This window comes from Rhinoderma darwinii, chromosome 1 (genome assembly GCF_050947455.1).
Source record: "Rhinoderma darwinii isolate aRhiDar2 chromosome 1, aRhiDar2.hap1, whole genome shotgun sequence".
Classification (NCBI taxonomy): domain Eukaryota; kingdom Metazoa; phylum Chordata; class Amphibia; order Anura; family Rhinodermatidae; genus Rhinoderma; species Rhinoderma darwinii.
Window position 1 is genome coordinate 211,487,478 of NC_134687.1, and position 18,435 is coordinate 211,505,912.

Sequence of the window (18,435 nt, forward strand, 5' to 3'; positions counted from 1 at the left end):
GGTAGTAGTAGTACTACAAGGCCCAGCATTCCCTGAGTGCACTGCAGCGAGGCTGATTGAAATTCTCATTCATTGCCATTTGCCAAGCCAGTGTCCGTGTGTGAATACGCTTTTAAAAGGGGCTCATCCCTGGCCGTTATTAACAGGATAACAATCCAACTTGCCATACAGGCAGCCTAGAAGTACTACAACGCCCAGCATTCCCTGAGTGCACTGCAGCGAGGCTGATTGAAATTCTCATTCATTGCCATTTGCCAAGCCAGTGTCCGTGTGTGAATACGCTTTTAGAAGGGGCTCATCCCCATTGCATCCAACTTGCAATACAGGCAGCCTTTGTAGTAGTGGTAGTAGTAGTACTACAAGGCCCAGCATTCCCTGAGTGCACTGCAGCGAGGCTGATTGAAATTCTCATTCATTGCCATTTGCCAAGCCAGTGTCCGTGTGTGAATACGCTTTTAAAAGGGGCTCATCCCTGGAATAACAATCCAACTTGCCATACAGGCAGCCTAGTAGTACTACAAGGCCCAGCATTCCCTGAGTGCACTGCAGCGAGGCTGATTGAAATTCTCATTCATTGCCATTTGCCAAGCCAGTGTCCGTGTGTGAATACGCTTTTAAAAGGGGCTCATCCCTGGAATAACAATCCAACTTGCCATACAGGCAGCCTAGAAGTACTACAACGCCCAGCATTCCCTGAGTGCACTGCAGCGAGGCTGATTGAAATTCTCATTCATTGCCATTTGCCAAGCCAGTGTCCGTGTGTGAATACGCTTTTAAAAGGGGCTCATCCCTGGAATAACAATCCAACTTGCCATACAGGCAGCCTAGTAGTACTACAAGGCCCAGCATTCCCTGAGTGCACTGCAGCGAGGCTGATTGAAATTCTCATTCATTGCCATTTGCCAAGCCAGTGTCCGTGTGTGAATACGCTTTTAGAAGGGGCTCATCCCCATTGCATCCAACTTGCAATACAGGCAGCCTTTGTAGTAGTGGTAGTAGTAGTACTACAAGGCCCAGCATTCCCTGAGTGCACTGCAGCGAGGCTGATTGAAATTCTCATTCATTGCCATTTGCCAAGCCAGTGTCCGTGTGTGAATACGCTTTTAAAAGGGGCTCATCCCTGGCCGTTATTAACAGGATAACAATCCAACTTGCCATACAGGCAGCCTAGAAGTACTACAACGCCCAGCATTCCCTGAGTGCACTGCAGCGAGGCTGATTGAAATTCTCATTCATTGCCATTTGCCAAGCCAGTGTCCGTGTGTGAATACGCTTTTAGAAGGGGCTCATCCCCATTGCATCCAACTTGCAATACAGGCAGCCTTTGTAGTAGTGGTAGTAGTAGTACTACAAGGCCCAGCATTCCCTGAGTGCACTGCAGCGAGGCTGATTGAAATTCTCATTCATTGCCATTTGCCAAGCCAGTGTCCGTGTGTGAATACGCTTTTAAAAGGGGCTCATCCCTGGAATAACAATCCAACTTGCCATACAGGCAGCCTAGTAGTACTACAAGGCCCAGCATTCCCTGAGTGCACTGCCAGCGAGGCTGATTGAAATTCTCATTCATTGCCATTTGCCAAGCCAGTGTCCGTGTGTGAATACGCTTTTAGAAGGGGCTCATCCCCATTGCATCCAACTTGCAATACAGGCAGCCTTTGTAGTAGTGGTAGTAGTAGTACTACAAGGCCCAGCATTCCCTGAGTGCACTGCAGCGAGGCTGATTGAAATTCTCATTCATTGCCATTTGCCAAGCCAGTGTCCGTGTGTGAATACGCTTTTAAAAGGGGCTCATCCCTGGCCGTTATTAACAGGATAACAATCCAACTTGCCATACAGGCAGCCTAGAAGTACTACAACGCCCAGCATTCCCTGAGTGCACTGCAGCGAGGCTGATTGAAATTCTCATTCATTGCCATTTGCCAAGCCAGTGTCCGTGTGTGAATACGCTTTTAGAAGGGGCTCATCCCCATTGCATCCAACTTGCAATACAGGCAGCCTTTGTAGTAGTGGTAGTAGTAGTACTACAAGGCCCAGCATTCCCTGAGTGCACTGCAGCGAGGCTGATTGAAATTCTCATTCATTGCCATTTGCCAAGCCAGTGTCCGTGTGTGAATACGCTTTTAAAAGGGGCTCATCCCTGGCCGTTATTAACAGGATAACAATCCAACTTGCCATACAGGCAGCCTAGAAGTACTACAACGCCCAGCATTCCCTGAGTGCACTGCAGCGAGGCTGATTGAAATTCTCATTCATTGCCATTTGCCAAGCCAGTGTCCGTGTGTGAATACGCTTTTAAAAGGGGCTCATCCCTGGAATAACAATCCAACTTGCCATACAGGCAGCCTAGAAGTACTACAACGCCCAGCATTCCCTGAGTGCACTGCAGCGAGGCTGATTGAAATTCTCATTCATTGCCATTTGCCAAGCCAGTGTCCGTGTGTGAATACGCTTTTAAAAGGGGCTCATCCCTGGAATAACAATCCAACTTGCCATACAGGCAGCCTAGTAGTACTACAAGGCCCAGCATTCCCTGAGTGCACTGCAGCGAGGCTGATTGAAATTCTCATTCATTGCCATTTGCCAAGCCAGTGTCCGTGTGTGAATACGCTTTTAGAAGGGGCTCATCCCCATTGCATCCAACTTGCAATACAGGCAGCCTTTGTAGTAGTGGTAGTAGTAGTACTACAAGGCCCAGCATTCCCTGAGTGCACTGCAGCGAGGCTGATTGAAATTCTCATTCATTGCCATTTGCCAAGCCAGTGTCCGTGTGTGAATACGCTTTTAAAAGGGGCTCATCCCTGGAATAACAATCCAACTTGCCATACAGGCAGCCTAGTAGTACTACAAGGCCCAGCATTCCCTGAGTGCACTGCAGCGAGGCTGATTGAAATTCTCATTCATTGCCATTTGCCAAGCCAGTGTCCGTGTGTGAATACGCTTTTAAAAGGGGCTCATCCCTGGAATAACAATCCAACTTGCCATACAGGCAGCCTAGTAGTACTACAAGGCCCAGCATTCCCTGAGTGCACTGCAGCGAGGCTGATTGAAATTCTCATTCATTGCCATTTGCCAAGCCAGTGTCCGTGTGTGAATACGCTTTTAAAAGGGGCTCTGAAATGTCTGGGAAAAAAAAGGTTGTGAAAGGACGGGGTAGAGGAAGAAACACCCATGCCGTCTCCTCTTCCAGTCCAAATGTTGGATCTGTTGGTGCCAGACCCAGTAGCAGCATTTGTGGCACAAGACATGTGCCCAGTTCCACTAGTAGCAGCTGCCATGTGCCTGCTAGTAGTAGTATCAGCAAGCCAGACTTGTCCATCTCCTCCGGTGGGCGGGTTACTTTAGACAATACGGCCATTGTGGACTGGTTGGCTGGCTCGCGGTCATCTCAGCAGGAAGACTCTGACGATCTGGCTTCAAGCCAGGTTTCGTTGGATTCCAGATCCTCTACAGTTCCTTGGCACGGTGACAGTAGTAATATAGGTATTTCTAGCGTTTCCATTCCATCATCTATGTCTTCGCTCCCCCTTCCTAGCGGGAAGCCATCTTTCCTGAGAGTCCTAAGAGACATCTCCTCGGGTGCGAAGGAAGATACTGAACAACATAGTGATGATGATGATTTGTTTTCCGCGAGTCAGCCAACGGAGTGTGTTGCGGCGGTGGTGGAGGTGGAAGCGGTGACCGAGACGCATAGCTGCGGTAGTGGGGGTGTTGGTGGTGGTAGCCGTGGTGGCAGACGCAGTAATGAGGGGGGGCATGGAGCCCGCCATGATGTCACATCACATTCACAACACAGTGACAGAAGTGGCGGGGATGATGAGGAAGGCTATGATGATGATGTTGTTTTAGACAGGACGTGGGAACCAGGTGACGAGGTGATGACGGCGTCAGAGGAGGAGGGTAGTAGTGGCGGCACTGGATGTGATAAACAGCCAAGCCGAGGTAGGGGCAGAAGTCAATCTGCAAAACGTTGCAGCGGTAGGGTCAGCTCAGGAGCCGGTGACGGCGACACAGATGCTGGTGTAGGTTCCCGAAAAAAGCCTGCCAGACAAGGGGCAAGCTCGGGTGGTTGTGGTGGTGGTGGTGGTGGTGGACGTGGTACTACCTCTTTACGGTACTCTGCCGTGTGGCAATTTTTCTGTACCTTCCCAGAGGAGGAAAACATGGCACAGTGCCGTATCTGCAAGCAGAAAGTAAGGCGTGGGCAGGGCAGCAATGTAGGAACTACTGCTCTACGTAAACACATGGAACGGCATCACAAGGCCATGTGGGACAATCAACATGCCCCACCATCATGTACATCTAATGAAGACCCCTCTTCCGCTGCTGCTGCTGCTCCGAGTCCCTGTCATCTAAGTAGTAGCCAGGCCTTATCCACCATGTCGTTGTCATCATCATCATCACTGTCATCTAGTGCTCCTCCTATGTCCCGTCAGTTATCCATTACGGAATCGTTGTCCAATAAGCAACAATATATACCCAGTCATCCACTTGTCGTGCGGCTTAATTCACACCTGGCAAAGTTGTTGGTGGTGCAGTCGCTGCCATACCACCTGGTCGACTCCGCCGGCTTCAAGCAATTGATGGCGTGCGCTCAGCCTAGGTGGCGAATACCTAGCCGACATTACTTCTCCAAAACAGCTGTCCCTGCCTTGCACAAGCATGTGGAGGAAAAGGTGTCCAAGTCCTTGCAATTATCCGTGTGCAGCAGGGTACATGCCACCGTCGACACGTGGAGCAGCAACTATGGGCAGGGACAGTACATGTCTTTCACGGCCCACTGGGTCAATATTTTGCAGTCCGATGCACCACCGCAGCAATGCCAGGCATTACCACCTCCACGCTTGTATGTTTCTAGTTCAACTCCGGACACCAGGCGCCTACCATCCTTCTCCTCCTACTCCTCCTCCTCCTCCTTGCCTTCCTCCTTGGAGGTCTTCCCGTCCCCGACAGGACACAGCGTATCTTCCACTCCTCCTCCCTCCTCTTTTCATAGGTGCAAGGTGAAGCGCCACAACGCTGTCTTACACCTGCTGAGCCTGGGCGAGAAAAGCCACACAGGGCAGGAGCTGCTGCTGTGCATCAAGGAGGAAATCGCACGCTGGCTGTCTCCTCTGAAACTCACACTGGGCAATGTTGTCTCTGATAACGGCAAGAACGTTGTGGCTGCACTGCGTCTAGGTCACCTGACACACGCTCCTTGCATGGCACATGTGATCAATCTGGTCATAACACGCTTCTTAAAGTCATATGTTGGTTTGAAGGGTGTGCTGGCCATGTCCAGGAGGGTTTGCGTTCGCTTTAGACGTTCGTATGCATTTAAGCACGCCCTCCTGGACTTGCAGCGTCAAAACAATCTCCCAGAACACAGCCTGATTTGCGACGTTCCAACACGATGGAATTCCACCCTGCACATGTTGGACCGTCTGTACGAACAGCGGAAAGCCGTGAATGATTTCCTGATGCAGCAGACGGGCAGCGTTTGGAGCCAGTGTAATTTCGAGCTCAGGCACTGGCAGCTGGTTAGAGACGCATGTCGCGTTTTGAGGCCCTTTGAAGAGGCCACACGATTTGTGAGCCGTGACGCTAGCGGAATGAACGATGTTATGCCGCTGATATTCATTATGGAGCAAACGCTCACAGCGATGATTCAGCAAAGGATGGAGGAAGGATCACATCTGGCTATGGATGTTGAGGAGGAGGAGGAGGATGAGGAAACAGGACCTGAAGAGGAGCTGGATTTGGAGATGGAATCACAGGAAGGGATAGGGGACGAGGCAGCCGCACAACATGACAGTGATGGTGGTGATGACGAGTCTGACGACGACCTTGATGATGGACAACCATGGCAGTATGGGGCGGAGATGGAACCAACCGGGCCCTCTGAAACGCTGGCCAGGATGGCGAGCTGTATGCTTCGTTACTTGCGCGCTGACTGTCGTATTGTTAGCATGAAGCAAAGAGATGACTACTGGATAGCCACACTTTTAGACCCTCGGTATAAAGCCAGAATGGGGGAGTTTTTTGCGCCTTCCGAGAGGGAGGCAAAATTGGCTTATTATAGAGAGAAGCTATGCAGCCAGCTTGTCATGGCTTTCAAACGGCAGACACCCGCTGCAAGCATGTCTGACCGGGGGGCCACTCTCCGCTCCCCACTGTCTCATCGTTCCACCGCCTCTGGCAGAGCTACCTCTGCAATAGGCGGCAGCCGTGGCAGCAGCGGCAGCAGCAGCAGCAGCAGCAGCCAATTCAGTTTGGAAAATATGATGACAACATTTTTACATCCAATACCCCGACCTGACACACATCGTAGCACTAGTCACCAAAGGGATGTTCACCATCTCCAGGTGCAGCACCTAAACAACCAGGTTCACTCGTACTTGGACTGTGCCCTTTCTCCGTCAGAAATGCTGATCCCAGACCCCATGGACTTCTGGGTCAGCAGATTGGATCATTGGCAAGAACTGGCCCAGTTTGCCATGGGTGTACTGTCTTGTCCACCCTCCAGTGTAGCGTCAGAGAGGGTATTCAGCGCAGCAGGGGGCTTCGTCACCCCTAAGCGAACAAGATTGTCCGCCAACAGCTTGGAAAATCTCACGTTTCTGAAAATGAATCAAGCGTGGATCGGTGAGGATTTTAAAACCCCTGTGCCTGATGCCACTGATTAGATCTTACATTGCTGCTGCTGCTGCCGCCTGCTACTGCCGCCTGCTACTATGGGATTCTGTCCTGTCCACTCTTTTTTTAATGTGCCGCTGTTGGTGCTGCAGCTGCTACTACTTCTACCACCAATCCACCCCAGTGCCGTCTGCTACAAGCAGGCCTGCCCCACCAGAGGGCTTTGTCCTGTGACTCTCCAGTCTCTTTTTTTAATGTGCTGCTACTACTGCTACTACTGCTTGCACCCTTGCTGTCTGTGTTGGCTAGTACCTCTACTACCACCAATACACCTACACTGCCATCTGCTACAAGCAGGCCTGAGGCCTGCCCCACTACAGGGCTTTGTCCTCCTGTGACTGTCCAGTCTCTTTTTTTAATGTGCTGCTACTACTGCTACTACTGCTTGCACCCTTGCTGTCTGTGTTGGCTACCTCGGCTACTACCAGTCTACCACCAATACACCTCCACTGCCGCCCGTCTGCTACAAGCAGGCCTGAGGCCTGCCCCACCACAGGGCTTTGCCCTCCTCTGACTGTCCAGTCTCTTTTTTTAATGTGCTGCTACTACTGCTACTACTGCTTGCACCCTTGCTGTCTGTGTTGGCTACCTCGACTACTACCACCAATACACCTCCACTGCCGCCCGTCTGCTACAAGCAGGCCTGAGGCCTGCCCCACCACAGGGCTTTGCCCTCCTCTGACTGTCCAGTCTCTTTTTTTAATGTGCTGCTACTACTGCTACTACTGCTTGCACCCTTGCTGTCTGTGTTGGCTACCTCGACTACTACCACCAATACACCTCCACTGCCGCCCGTCTGCTACAAGCAGGCCTGAGGCCTGCCCCACCACAGGGCTTTGCCCTCCTCTGACTGTCCAGTCTCTTTTTTTAATGTGCTGCTACTACTGCTACTACTGCTTGCACCCTTGCTGTCTGTGTTGGCTACCTCTAATACCACCAATACACCTACACTGCCGCCCGTCTGCTACAAGCAGGCCTACCCCACCACAGGGCTATGTCCTGTGACTGTCGTCCAGTCTCTTTTTTTAATGTGCTGCTGCTACTACCAGTCCTACCACCCTTGCTGTCTGTGTTGGCTAGTCTACCTCTACTACCACCAATACACCTCCACTGCCGTCTGCTACAAGCAGGCCTGAGGCCTGCCCCACCACAGGGCTTTGCCCTCCTCTGACTGTCCAGTCTCTTTTTTTAATGTGCTGCTACTACTGCTACTACTGCTTGCACCCTTGCTGTCTGTGTTGGCTACCTCGACTACTACCACCAATACACCTCCACTGCCGCCCGTCTGCTACAAGCAGGCCTGAGGCCTGCCCCACCACAGGGCTTTGTCCTCCTCTGACTGTCCAGTCTCTTTTTTTAATGTGCTGCTACTACTGCTACTACTGCTTGCACCCTTGCTGTCTGTGTTGGCTACCTCGACTACTACCACCAATAAACCTCCACTGCCGCCCGTCTGCTACAAGCAGGCCTGCCCCACCACAGGGCTTTGTCCTGTGACTGTCGTCCAGTGTCTTTTAATGTGCTGCTACTACTCACCCTTGCCAATAAAAAGGGTCAATTTTTGGAGGGCTTGTGAAAAGCCATTGCTTGTTGCTTTTACATCCATGTATGGAAGAACCCCGGCAGGCATCTGCCAATAAAAAGGGTCAATTTTTGGAGGGCTTGTGAAAAGCCATTGCTTGTTGCTTTAATGCTTTTACATCCATGTATGGAAGAACCCCGGCAGGCATCTGCCAATAAAAAGGGTCAATTTTTGGAGGGCTTGTGAAAAGCCATTGCTTGTTGCTTTAATGCTTTTACATCAATGTATGGAAGAACCCCGGCAGGCATCTGCCAATAAAAAGGGTCAATTTTTGGAGGGCTTGTGAAAAGCCATTGCTTGTTGCTTTAATGCTTTTACATCCATGTATGGAAGAACCCCGGCAGGCATCTGCCAATAAAAAGGGTCAATTTTTGGAGGGCTTGTGAAAAGCCATTGCTTGTTGCTTTAATGCTTTTACATCCATGTATGGAAGAACCCCGGCAGGCATCTGCCAATAAAAAGGGTCAATTTTTGGAGGGCTTGTGAAAAGCCATTGCTTGTTGCTTTAATGCTATTACATCCATGTATGGAAGAACCCCGGCAGGCATCTGCCAATAAAAAGGGTCAATTTTTGGAGGGCTTGTGAAAAGCCATTGCTTGTTGCTTTAATGCTTTTACATCCATGTATGGAAGAACCCCGGCAGGCATCTGCCAATAAAAAGGGTCAATTTTTGGAGGGCTTGTCAAAAGCCATTGCTTGTTGCTTTTACATCAATGTATGGAAGAACCCCGGCAGGCATCTGCCAATAAAAAGGGTCAATTTTTGGAGGGCTTGTGAAAAGCCATTGCTTGTTGCTTTTACATCCATGTATGGAAGAACCTCGGCAGGCATCTGCCAATAAAAAGGGTCAATTTTTGGAGGGCTTGTGAAAAGCCATTGCTTGTTGCTTTTACATCCATGTATGGATGAACCCCGGCAGGCATCTGCCAATAAAAAGGGTCAATTTTTGGAGGGCTTGTCAAAAGCCATTGCTTCTTCTTTTACCACCTTATATGTATGAACCCTGGCAGGCATCAGCCGCCTAAAATGGTAAATTTTTGTACCTTTTTTAACAATGCATTAAGCATACAACATGCACAAGTGCAGTGGTTTCTGTTAGTTATCTCCGTGTCCCATCCGTTTTCCTAGAGCCATACATGTTGGCGTAACTTTGACACCAACTTTGCATTAAAGACAGCTCAAAAGTACTTGGATACACTCATGGGTGACCTAAGAGTGTTATACAGGGCTTCTAGGGCTTTAAAACAGTGTTATACACGATTTTTAGGGGCTTTCTTGTATTACAGGTTCGGTCAGAACTAGTTCGGTCCGAATCGAACTTTTGCACGAAATTCGGCGAACTTGCCGAACCGAACTTTTCATAAGTTCGCTCATCTCTACTCCTGATCAATACCCCAGCGTGAACATCACGGGCAGGTACCCAAGTCCTCTCCTCCGGCCCGTATCCTCTCCAATGGACCAGGTACTGGAGGGAGCCCTGGACCATCCTACTGTCCATAATCTTGGCCACCTCGAATTCCACCCCCTCAGGGGTGAGAACGGGAACAGGAGGTATCCTCGAGGGGGACCAGGACGGGGAGCAGCGTTTAAGGAGGGAGGCATGGAAGACGTCATGTATGCGAAATGATGGGGGGAGCTCCAGACGGAAGGATACAGGGTTGAGGACTTCAATGATCTTATAAGGTCCAATAAATCGGGGAGCAAACTTCCTGGACGGGACCTTAAGGCGCAAGTTCCTGGACGACAACCAGACCAAATCCCCGACGACAAACCGGGGGTTAGCAGAACGTCTACTATCCGCCTGAATCTTTTGTGCGCTCTGGGACGCCTCTAGGTTCTTCTGAACCTGGGCCCAGACGGTGCACAGTTCCCGATGAACATCCTCTACCTCAGGATTATTGGAACAACCAGGGGAGACGGAGGAGAATCTTGGGTTAAACCCGAAATTACAGAAAAACGGGGAGACCCCTGACGAGTTACTGACCCGGTTATTCAAGGAAAATTCAGCAAGGGGAAGGAATGAGACCCAATCGAATTGACAGTCAGAGATGAAACACCTTAAATATTGTTCCAGGGATTGGTTGGTCCTTTCCGTTTGGCCATTAGTTTCGGGATGGAAGGCGGAGGAGAAGGACAGATCAATCTCCAACTTTTTACAAAAAGCTCTCCAAAATAAGGAAACAAATTGTACCCCTCTGTCAGAAACGATATTGACTGGGGCCCCATGGAGACGCAGGATGTGTTTCACAAACAAAGAAGCTAACGTCTTGGCGTTAGGTAGCTTCTTAAGGGGCACAAAGTGGCACATCTTGCTGAAGCGGTCGACTACCACCCACACCACCGACTTGCCCTGAGATGGAGGCAAATCGGTGATAAAATCCATGGAGATATGGGTCCAAGGTCTCTGGGGAATGGGCAAGGAACGTAGTAGGCCCGCAGGTCGGGACCTAGGGGTTTTGGACCTAGCGCAAACCTCACAAGCGGCGACGTAAGCCCTAACGTCTTTAGGCAACCCAGGCCACCAATAGTTTCTGGTAATGAGGTGTTTGGTGCCCAAGATGCCAGGATGACCAGATAGAGCGGAGTCATGGTTTTCCCTGAGTACCCTCAGCCGGTATTGCAGGGGAACAAACAGTTTGTCCCCAGGGACGTTCCCGGGAGCTGCACCCTGATCAGCCGCGATATCAGAAGCTAAATCAGAATCCGTGGCAGAGACGATTATACCAGGGGGTAAAATACAAGCAGGATCCTTCTCAGGAGGATTGGCCATGAAACTACGTGACAGAGCATCAGCCTTAATATTCTTGGACCCAGCCCTATAGGTAACCAAGAAATTAAATCTGGTAAAGAATAGTGCCCACCGAGCTTGTCTAGGATTAAGCCTCCGGGCCGATTCTAGGAAAACCAGATTCTTGTGATCCGTAAGGACCGTTACCTGGTGTCTGGCCCCCTCCAGGAAGTGCCGCCACTCCTCAAAAGCCCATTTAATGGCTAGAAGTTCGCGGTTGCCAATATCATAGTTACTCTCCGTGGGCGAAAACTTCCTAGAGAAGTAAGCACAGGGGCGGAGATGGGTGAGGGAGCTGGTACCCTGGGACAAGACGGCCCCCACTCCCACCTCGGAAGCGTCAACCTCCACAATAAATGGCTCCTCTTGGTTGGGCTGAATCAGCACGGGGGCCGAGATAAAGCACTTCTTGAGGGTCTCAAAGGCCTGGACGGCCTCAGGGGGCCAATGGAGGACATCAGCACCCCTGCGGGTAAGGTCCGTAAGAGGCTTAGCGACGACCGAGAAGTTGGCAATAAATCTCCTGTAATAGTTGGCGAACCCTAAAAAACACTGTAACGCCTTAAGGGAGGCAGGTTGGACCCATTCCGCCACAGCCTGAACCTTGGCAGGGTCCATGCGGAATTCATGAGGAGTGAGGATTTGCCCTAAAAATGGTATCTCCTGTACCCCAAAGACACATTTTTCAGTCTTAGCAAACAGATTATTTTCCCGGAGGACCTGGAGCACCTTCCTGACATGCTCCACGTGGGAGGACCAGTCCTTGGAAAACACCAGTATGTCATCAAGGTACACAACAAGAAAATTACCCAGGTACTCTCTCAGGATTTCATTAATAAAATTCTGGAAGACAGCAGGGGCATTACACAACCCAAAGGGCATGACCAGGTATTCGAAATGACCCTTGGGTGTGTTGAACGCAGTTTTCCACTCATCCCCCTCTTTGATGCGGATAAGGTTATATGCCCCCCGTAGATCGAACTTAGAAAACCATTGGGCTCCCTGAACCTGATTAAAAAGATCCGGAATCAAAGGAAGTGGGTACTGGTTCCTTACGGTGACCTTATTCAGGTTACGATAATCAATGCACGGCCTAAGACCACCATCCTTCTTCCCCACGAAGAAGAAGCCAGCACCTACAGGAGAAGTCGAGGGGCGAATGAAACCCTTGGCCAGGCATTCTTGGATATATTCCCTCATAGCTTTACGTTCAGGACATGAAAGATTAAATATCCTCCCCTTAGGAAGCTTGGCACCAGGCACCAAATCGATAGCGCAATCGTAATCTCTATGGGGGGGCAACACCTCGGAGGCCTCCTTAGAAAACACATCGGCGAAGTCCTGAACAAACTCAGGAAGCGTGTTTACCTCCTCCCGGGGAGAAATAGAGTTAACAGAAAGACATGACATAAGACATTCATTACCCCATTTGGTGAGATCCCCAGTATTCCAATCAAACGTGGGATTATGCAACTGCAACCAGGGAAGGCCTAAAACCAGATCAGACGATAATCCCTGCATCACCAGTACAGAGCACTGCTCCAAATGCATGGAGCCAACAAGGAGTTCAAAAACAGGAGTATGCTGAGTAAAATAACCATTAGCAAGGGGAGTTGAGTCGATTCCTACTACAGGGATAGGATAAGGTAAATCAATACAAGGCATCTTTAGAGACATAGCAAATTCCGCAGACATGATATTAGCAGATGACCCTGAATCCACGAAAGCACTGCCCGTGGCAGCCCGGCCAGCAAACGAGACCTGAAAGGGAAGCAAAATTTTATTGCGTTTCACATTAACGGGAAATACCTGTGCGCCCAAGTGACCTCCCCGATGATCACTTAGGCGCGGAAGTTTTCCGGCTTCTTATTCTTGCGCCTGGGACAGGTGTTCAGTAGATGCTTGTCGTCCCCACAGTAGAAGCAGAGACCATTCATTCTGCGAAACTCCCTACGTTGTCGAGGGGACATGGAGGCCCCGAGTTGCATAGGTACCTCCGAGTCCTCCGTGGAGGGGCGAGGAGACGGGACCTCGGGGGGGATCGCAGAAAAGTCAGAGGGGAGCACACTGAAGCGTTCTAGCTGACGTTCCCTGAGACGTCGGTCAAGTCGTACTGCTAGGGCCATAACCTGGTCAAGGGAGTCAGACGAGGGGTAGCTAACCAGCAGATCCTTCAGGGCGTCAGATAATCCTAACCTAAACTGGCACCTTAGGGCCGGATCGTTCCACTGAGAAGCTACGCACCACTTCCTAAAATCAGAACAGTATTCCTCAACCGGTCTCCTACCCTGACGTAAGGTCACCAGCTGACTCTCGGCTAAGGCAGTCCTGTCAGTCTCGTCGTAAATGAGTCCGAGGGCAGAGAAAAAACGATCAACAGAGGAAAGTTCAGGGGCGTCAGGAGCCAAGGAGAAGGCCCACTCTTGGGGCCCTTCCTGGAGTCGGGATATGATGATACCCACCCGCTGGTTCTCGGAACCTGAGGAGTGGGGCTTTAGGCGGAAATACAGTCTGCAACTCTCCCGGAAGGAGAGAAACGTCTTACGGTCCCCTGAGAACCGGTCAGGTAACTTGAGGTCGGGTTCTAGAGGTGAGGTGAGGGGTACTACTAAAGCAGCGTCACCCTGATTGACCCTTTGGGCCAGGGCCTGGACCTGTAGGGAGAGGCCCTGCATCTGCTGGGCCAGGGTCTCAAGGGGGTCCATGATAGCGTCAGCGTAGGAGAAATGGTAGACTAGGTAAGGGCTTGTAATTATGTAATGGCCGGAAGGAGGTGAAGGGAAAGTGAGCCCTAATCTACCCACCGCCCTGTCCCTGCCTACTTGCAACGACTCGCCCTAGGCGACGAGGTACAACTGGGCGGCGGTCCCTACGCTGTCTAAGTGCACAGGAAAACAAACAGGGAACATGCAAGGGAAGGGGCAGTAGCCACGGAACGCCACGAGGAAACGGAGCGGCGAACGGACAGTCAGGACAAGGACGAAGTGAGTACACCCAAGCGGGCAAGGAGACAGAAGCAAGCCAGGGGCAAAGCAAAGCAGTTCAAGCAGAACTGCAGCAAGGCAGAAGCACGGCAGAAGCAGGCTGGAGCAAGCAGCAGTGGGGCCAGGAATCCAAAAGAATTACAAGCACTGAGGGAGAGAACAGGGCAGGTAATAAAGGACAGGGGGCGGAGCTAACTCCGACAGACCAGGCCGCGATAGGCTCTCCCACTCCTGAGCCTGCCACCCTGGTTGGTGGGAGATGGTGTCAGTCGAACAGGTCTGGCCTCAGGTGTGGATTGATTAATCCCAGGAGTATACCTAGATGAAGTACCTGGCAGATCCCTAACAACAGTTGTCTCCTTCTCACCCAGCGTCTTACTTATGGTTTTGTAGCCCATTCCAGCCTTGTGCAGGTCTATGATCTTGTCCCTGACATCCTTAGAAAGCTCTTTGGTCTTGCCCATGTTGTAGAGGTTAGAGTCAGACTGATTAATTGAGTCTGTGGACAGGAGTCTTTTATACAGGTGACCATTTAAGACAGCTGTCTTTAATGCAGGCACCAAGTTGATTTGGAGCGTGTAACTGGTCTGGAGGAGGCTGAACTCTTAATGGTTGGTAGGGGATCAAATACTTATTTCTCTGTGCACAATGCAAATAAATATATATAATTTTGACTATGTGATTTTCAGTTTTTTTTTTATATAATCTATCTCTCACTGGTAAAATTAACTTCACCTAAAAATTCTAGACTGTTCATGTCTTTGACAGTGGGCAAACTTACAAAATCAGCAAGGGATCAAATACTTATTTCCTTCACTGTATATATATATATATATATATATATATATATATATATATATATATATATATATATATATATATATATACATACAGGAAAGAGGAAAAAAATACAAGTATAAGGCCCAGTACACACAGCTTATTGACGCGGAAACTGCGTCACAATTAGCGGCAAAAAACTTCCTAAATCGCCCCCCCCACCCCATTGATTTTAATAGAAGGCAGAGTCGTTTTTTTTCACGGGAAAAAAAAGCGACACGTCCTTTCTTGTCTCTGACCTCTCATTGGAATCAATGGGAGACAGAAAATGTCTGCGGCACTCATTTCGTTTCTGAGCATCCTTGCATTAGCTTCAATGGCCAGGTGTGAAAATCGCGGAATAAAAAGCGCAGGCAGGTCAAAATCCGCCTCAAAATTCCTGATGGTCGTGTGAACTATTGGTCTAAGTATCAGTTCACACGTTCAGGATTTGATGCGGATGAAATCCGCATCAAATCCGCATATTATTCTGCATTTAGAAAACCGCAAGTGCATATTTCTTATGGTGCGGATTTCATCGCAGATTTTAACATCTAATTGATTACTATGATGAAAATCCGGCGGGGAATGGACATGCTGCGGATTTAAATTTTTTATCTGTATCTATAAATCCGCAATGTAAAAATAAGCTGCATGTGGTTTGGGATTGTAAAGACCCATCTACTTGCATTGTTCAGTAAAATCATGCAGATTTGCTCTGTGTATTCTGCAACGCAAATCCGCATCAAAGTGTGAACTGGCCCTAAACAGAACAGTTGTTGGATTATAACTGTAACTGAAACATCAGTAAGAACCCTCCTAACTAAGAGTGTACTTCCGATTATGTGTAAAAAGAAAAATATATACATAGAGCTGAAGAAGAAAAAAAAATTTGAAACAGTGCCCAAATTGTTTATTTGACTTACTCCTGGACGGACTTCCATTCCATGATTCTCTTTCTTCCTTACAAGTTCAATTGGCTAAGGCTGCTTCTGCTGAAGAGTGGGCACTTCTTGATTCTGACATCTGCTAACGGGACTGTGCCCACAGCAATTCTCAAACTGCTGAGAATGTGTTCTCGTGAAGGTGCTCAGTCAATCAAATTATAGAGCGATGGCCCACATCGACGTAGAATCAGTAGCGAGCGTCTGTAAGAGCTGGCTACGGATTACTCTAGACAACAAGCATGCACAAGTAATATCCACATATATAGATGGAAAGACTACAGAATAAGAGATGACAGGTGAAGAACGCTACTATTAAAGCGTAAGGCAATAAAAACAAGGCGTGTGGTCTGTCATAAATGTTATGAGTGAAACATATACAAGATTAACATATACAGTTTATAAAAGTGATAAGAAGAGAGGTCTATGACAGAAACTTGTATACACATCACAGCTTTCATATGGAAAAAGATGCATGGAAATAGAGTAGCATGCATTCATGTTGAGGGTCGTTGCATGAGATAAGTGCTACCTGGATGATGTATGTGGATTCTTTCCACCAGAATATAAAATTCCAGAACCAACTTCCTTTTAGTGATGGGTAACAGTCTCAGTCTATCTTTCGGTCCGTTTTGATGTTTTCGTTTATAGGTGATAGAAATGCAAAAACATTGGTTGCAGATTTATCGATGTATTTACACCAGTGTTTGGGTGTAAATACATTTAACAATATGGTGTTAGCGGTGAACATCTTTATTATCAAGCCCCTGTGTCACTTTTTCCAACACATACAAATGTTTTGGGAAAAACTAGACAGAGCTTCATAAACTCATTTATGATCATTTTCTACAACTTTTTTTTATGCGCCAACTTGGAATTGTTTTTAGCCTAGGCAGATTCATTAATAGTGTGTGCGTCCTGCTCATTCTTTGTAGTACTTACAACTACTAATATGGTCAGTGATAAACATAAAAAAAATGGTGCTACACATATTAGTGCAGGCATGATTGTGGTTACTTCATTTTTTATCATCACTTAATGTACATGTAGATAAGATTATATTGATTACTATGTTGCAATTTGTCATATCCTTTGTAATTACCCACACATCGACTCTCTTTTTAGTTGGATTTTCTATTTTTTCTATATACTTTTAAACAGATTTTTTTATATTTGGTATTTTGATGTGATTTAACATTGTAAATAAATATTATTATAAATACTATTATAATACTATTATAATAAATACTATTAGGGTATGTTCACACACAGTGTTTTCAGACGTAATTCGGGCGTTTTACGCCTCGAATTACGCCTTAAAAAACGCCCCTAATATGGCTACAAACATCTGCCCATTGCTTTCAATGGGTTTTACTGTGTTCTGTTCCCACGAGGTGTAACTTTACGCGTCGCTGTCAAAATAGGGCAGGTAAAAAGACGCCCGCGAAAAAGAAGTGCATGTCACTTCTTGGGACGTTTTTGGAGCCGCTTTTCACTGACTCCATTGAAAAACAGCTCCAATAACGGCCGTAAAATACACCGCGAAAAACGCGAGTTGTTAAAAAACATCTGAAAATCAGGAGCTGTTTTCGCCTGAAAACAGCTCCGTATTTTCAGACGTTTTTGGTCACTGCGTGTGAACATACCCGAATACAGCTATGTGCTGGAGCCAGATGGACAGTGACCTGAAAAAACAAACTCCAAATTGTAAATTTTTGCAAACCCTATTATTTTTTGCCAGTATGCTTCCTAAAAAGATCTTTATAAATTTCCGCTCTATTAGGGTATGTTCACACGGGCTATTTTCGGCCCGAAAAACGGCTTAAAAATCAGAAGCAGAACGCCTCCAAACATCTGCCCATTAATTTCAATGGGAAATACAGCGTTCTGTTCCGACGGGGCGTTTTTTACGTGGCCGTTTTTCAAAACGGCAATGTAAAAAAACGCCCATGAAAAAGAAGAGCATGTCACTTCTTGAGCCGTTTTTGGAGACGTTTTTCATTGACGACATAGAAAAACAGCTCCAAAAACGGACGTAAAAAACGCTGCGAAAAACACGAGTTGCTAAAAAAACGGCTGAAAATCTGGAGCAGTTTTCCCTTGAAAACAGCTCTGTCTTTTCAGAAGTTTTTGAACATACCCTTATATTATCATCTGACATGATGAGTGCTGCAACTTTACTTATAAAGCTCTAGAGCCATTGGTTGATATGGTCACATGACCAGGGTGTTCGGTTCTCTATAAATTTCCGCTCTGTTATATTGTCATCTGCCATGATTAATGCTGCGACTGTACTTATAAAGCTCTAGAGCCATTGGGTGATATGGTCACATGACCAGGCTGTTCAGTTTTCTATAATGAGCATATTTATGTTACAATTAAAAATCAATAAAAGTCCAGAAAACCCTTTACATTGATAATGTACAGTCTCTCAAAATGTTCTAGACATTCTTATTTCATGGAAATTATATTTGTTTAGTGAAGTTTTATACCAACATATATGGCTGAACTAAATAAGAAGCATTTCCCTTACTCCTTTCGGCATGTCTTGTAGGGTAGCTTCAATTAAGAAGGAATTCGCATTAAGTCAAAAGATGTTTTGCCGCTATTTTCCCTACCACTGCTAGCACATTTATTTGCGTTTT

General features: G+C 47.9%; 1 protein-coding gene across 3 annotated transcripts in view; it reads right to left on the reverse strand.

Annotated features, from left to right (window-relative positions):
* The window catches only part of CFAP299 (cilia and flagella associated protein 299), a 504,679-nt gene that overhangs the window by 256,373 nt on the left and 229,871 nt on the right, over positions 1-18,435 (reverse strand). The gene's annotated exons all lie outside the window — the stretch shown is intronic.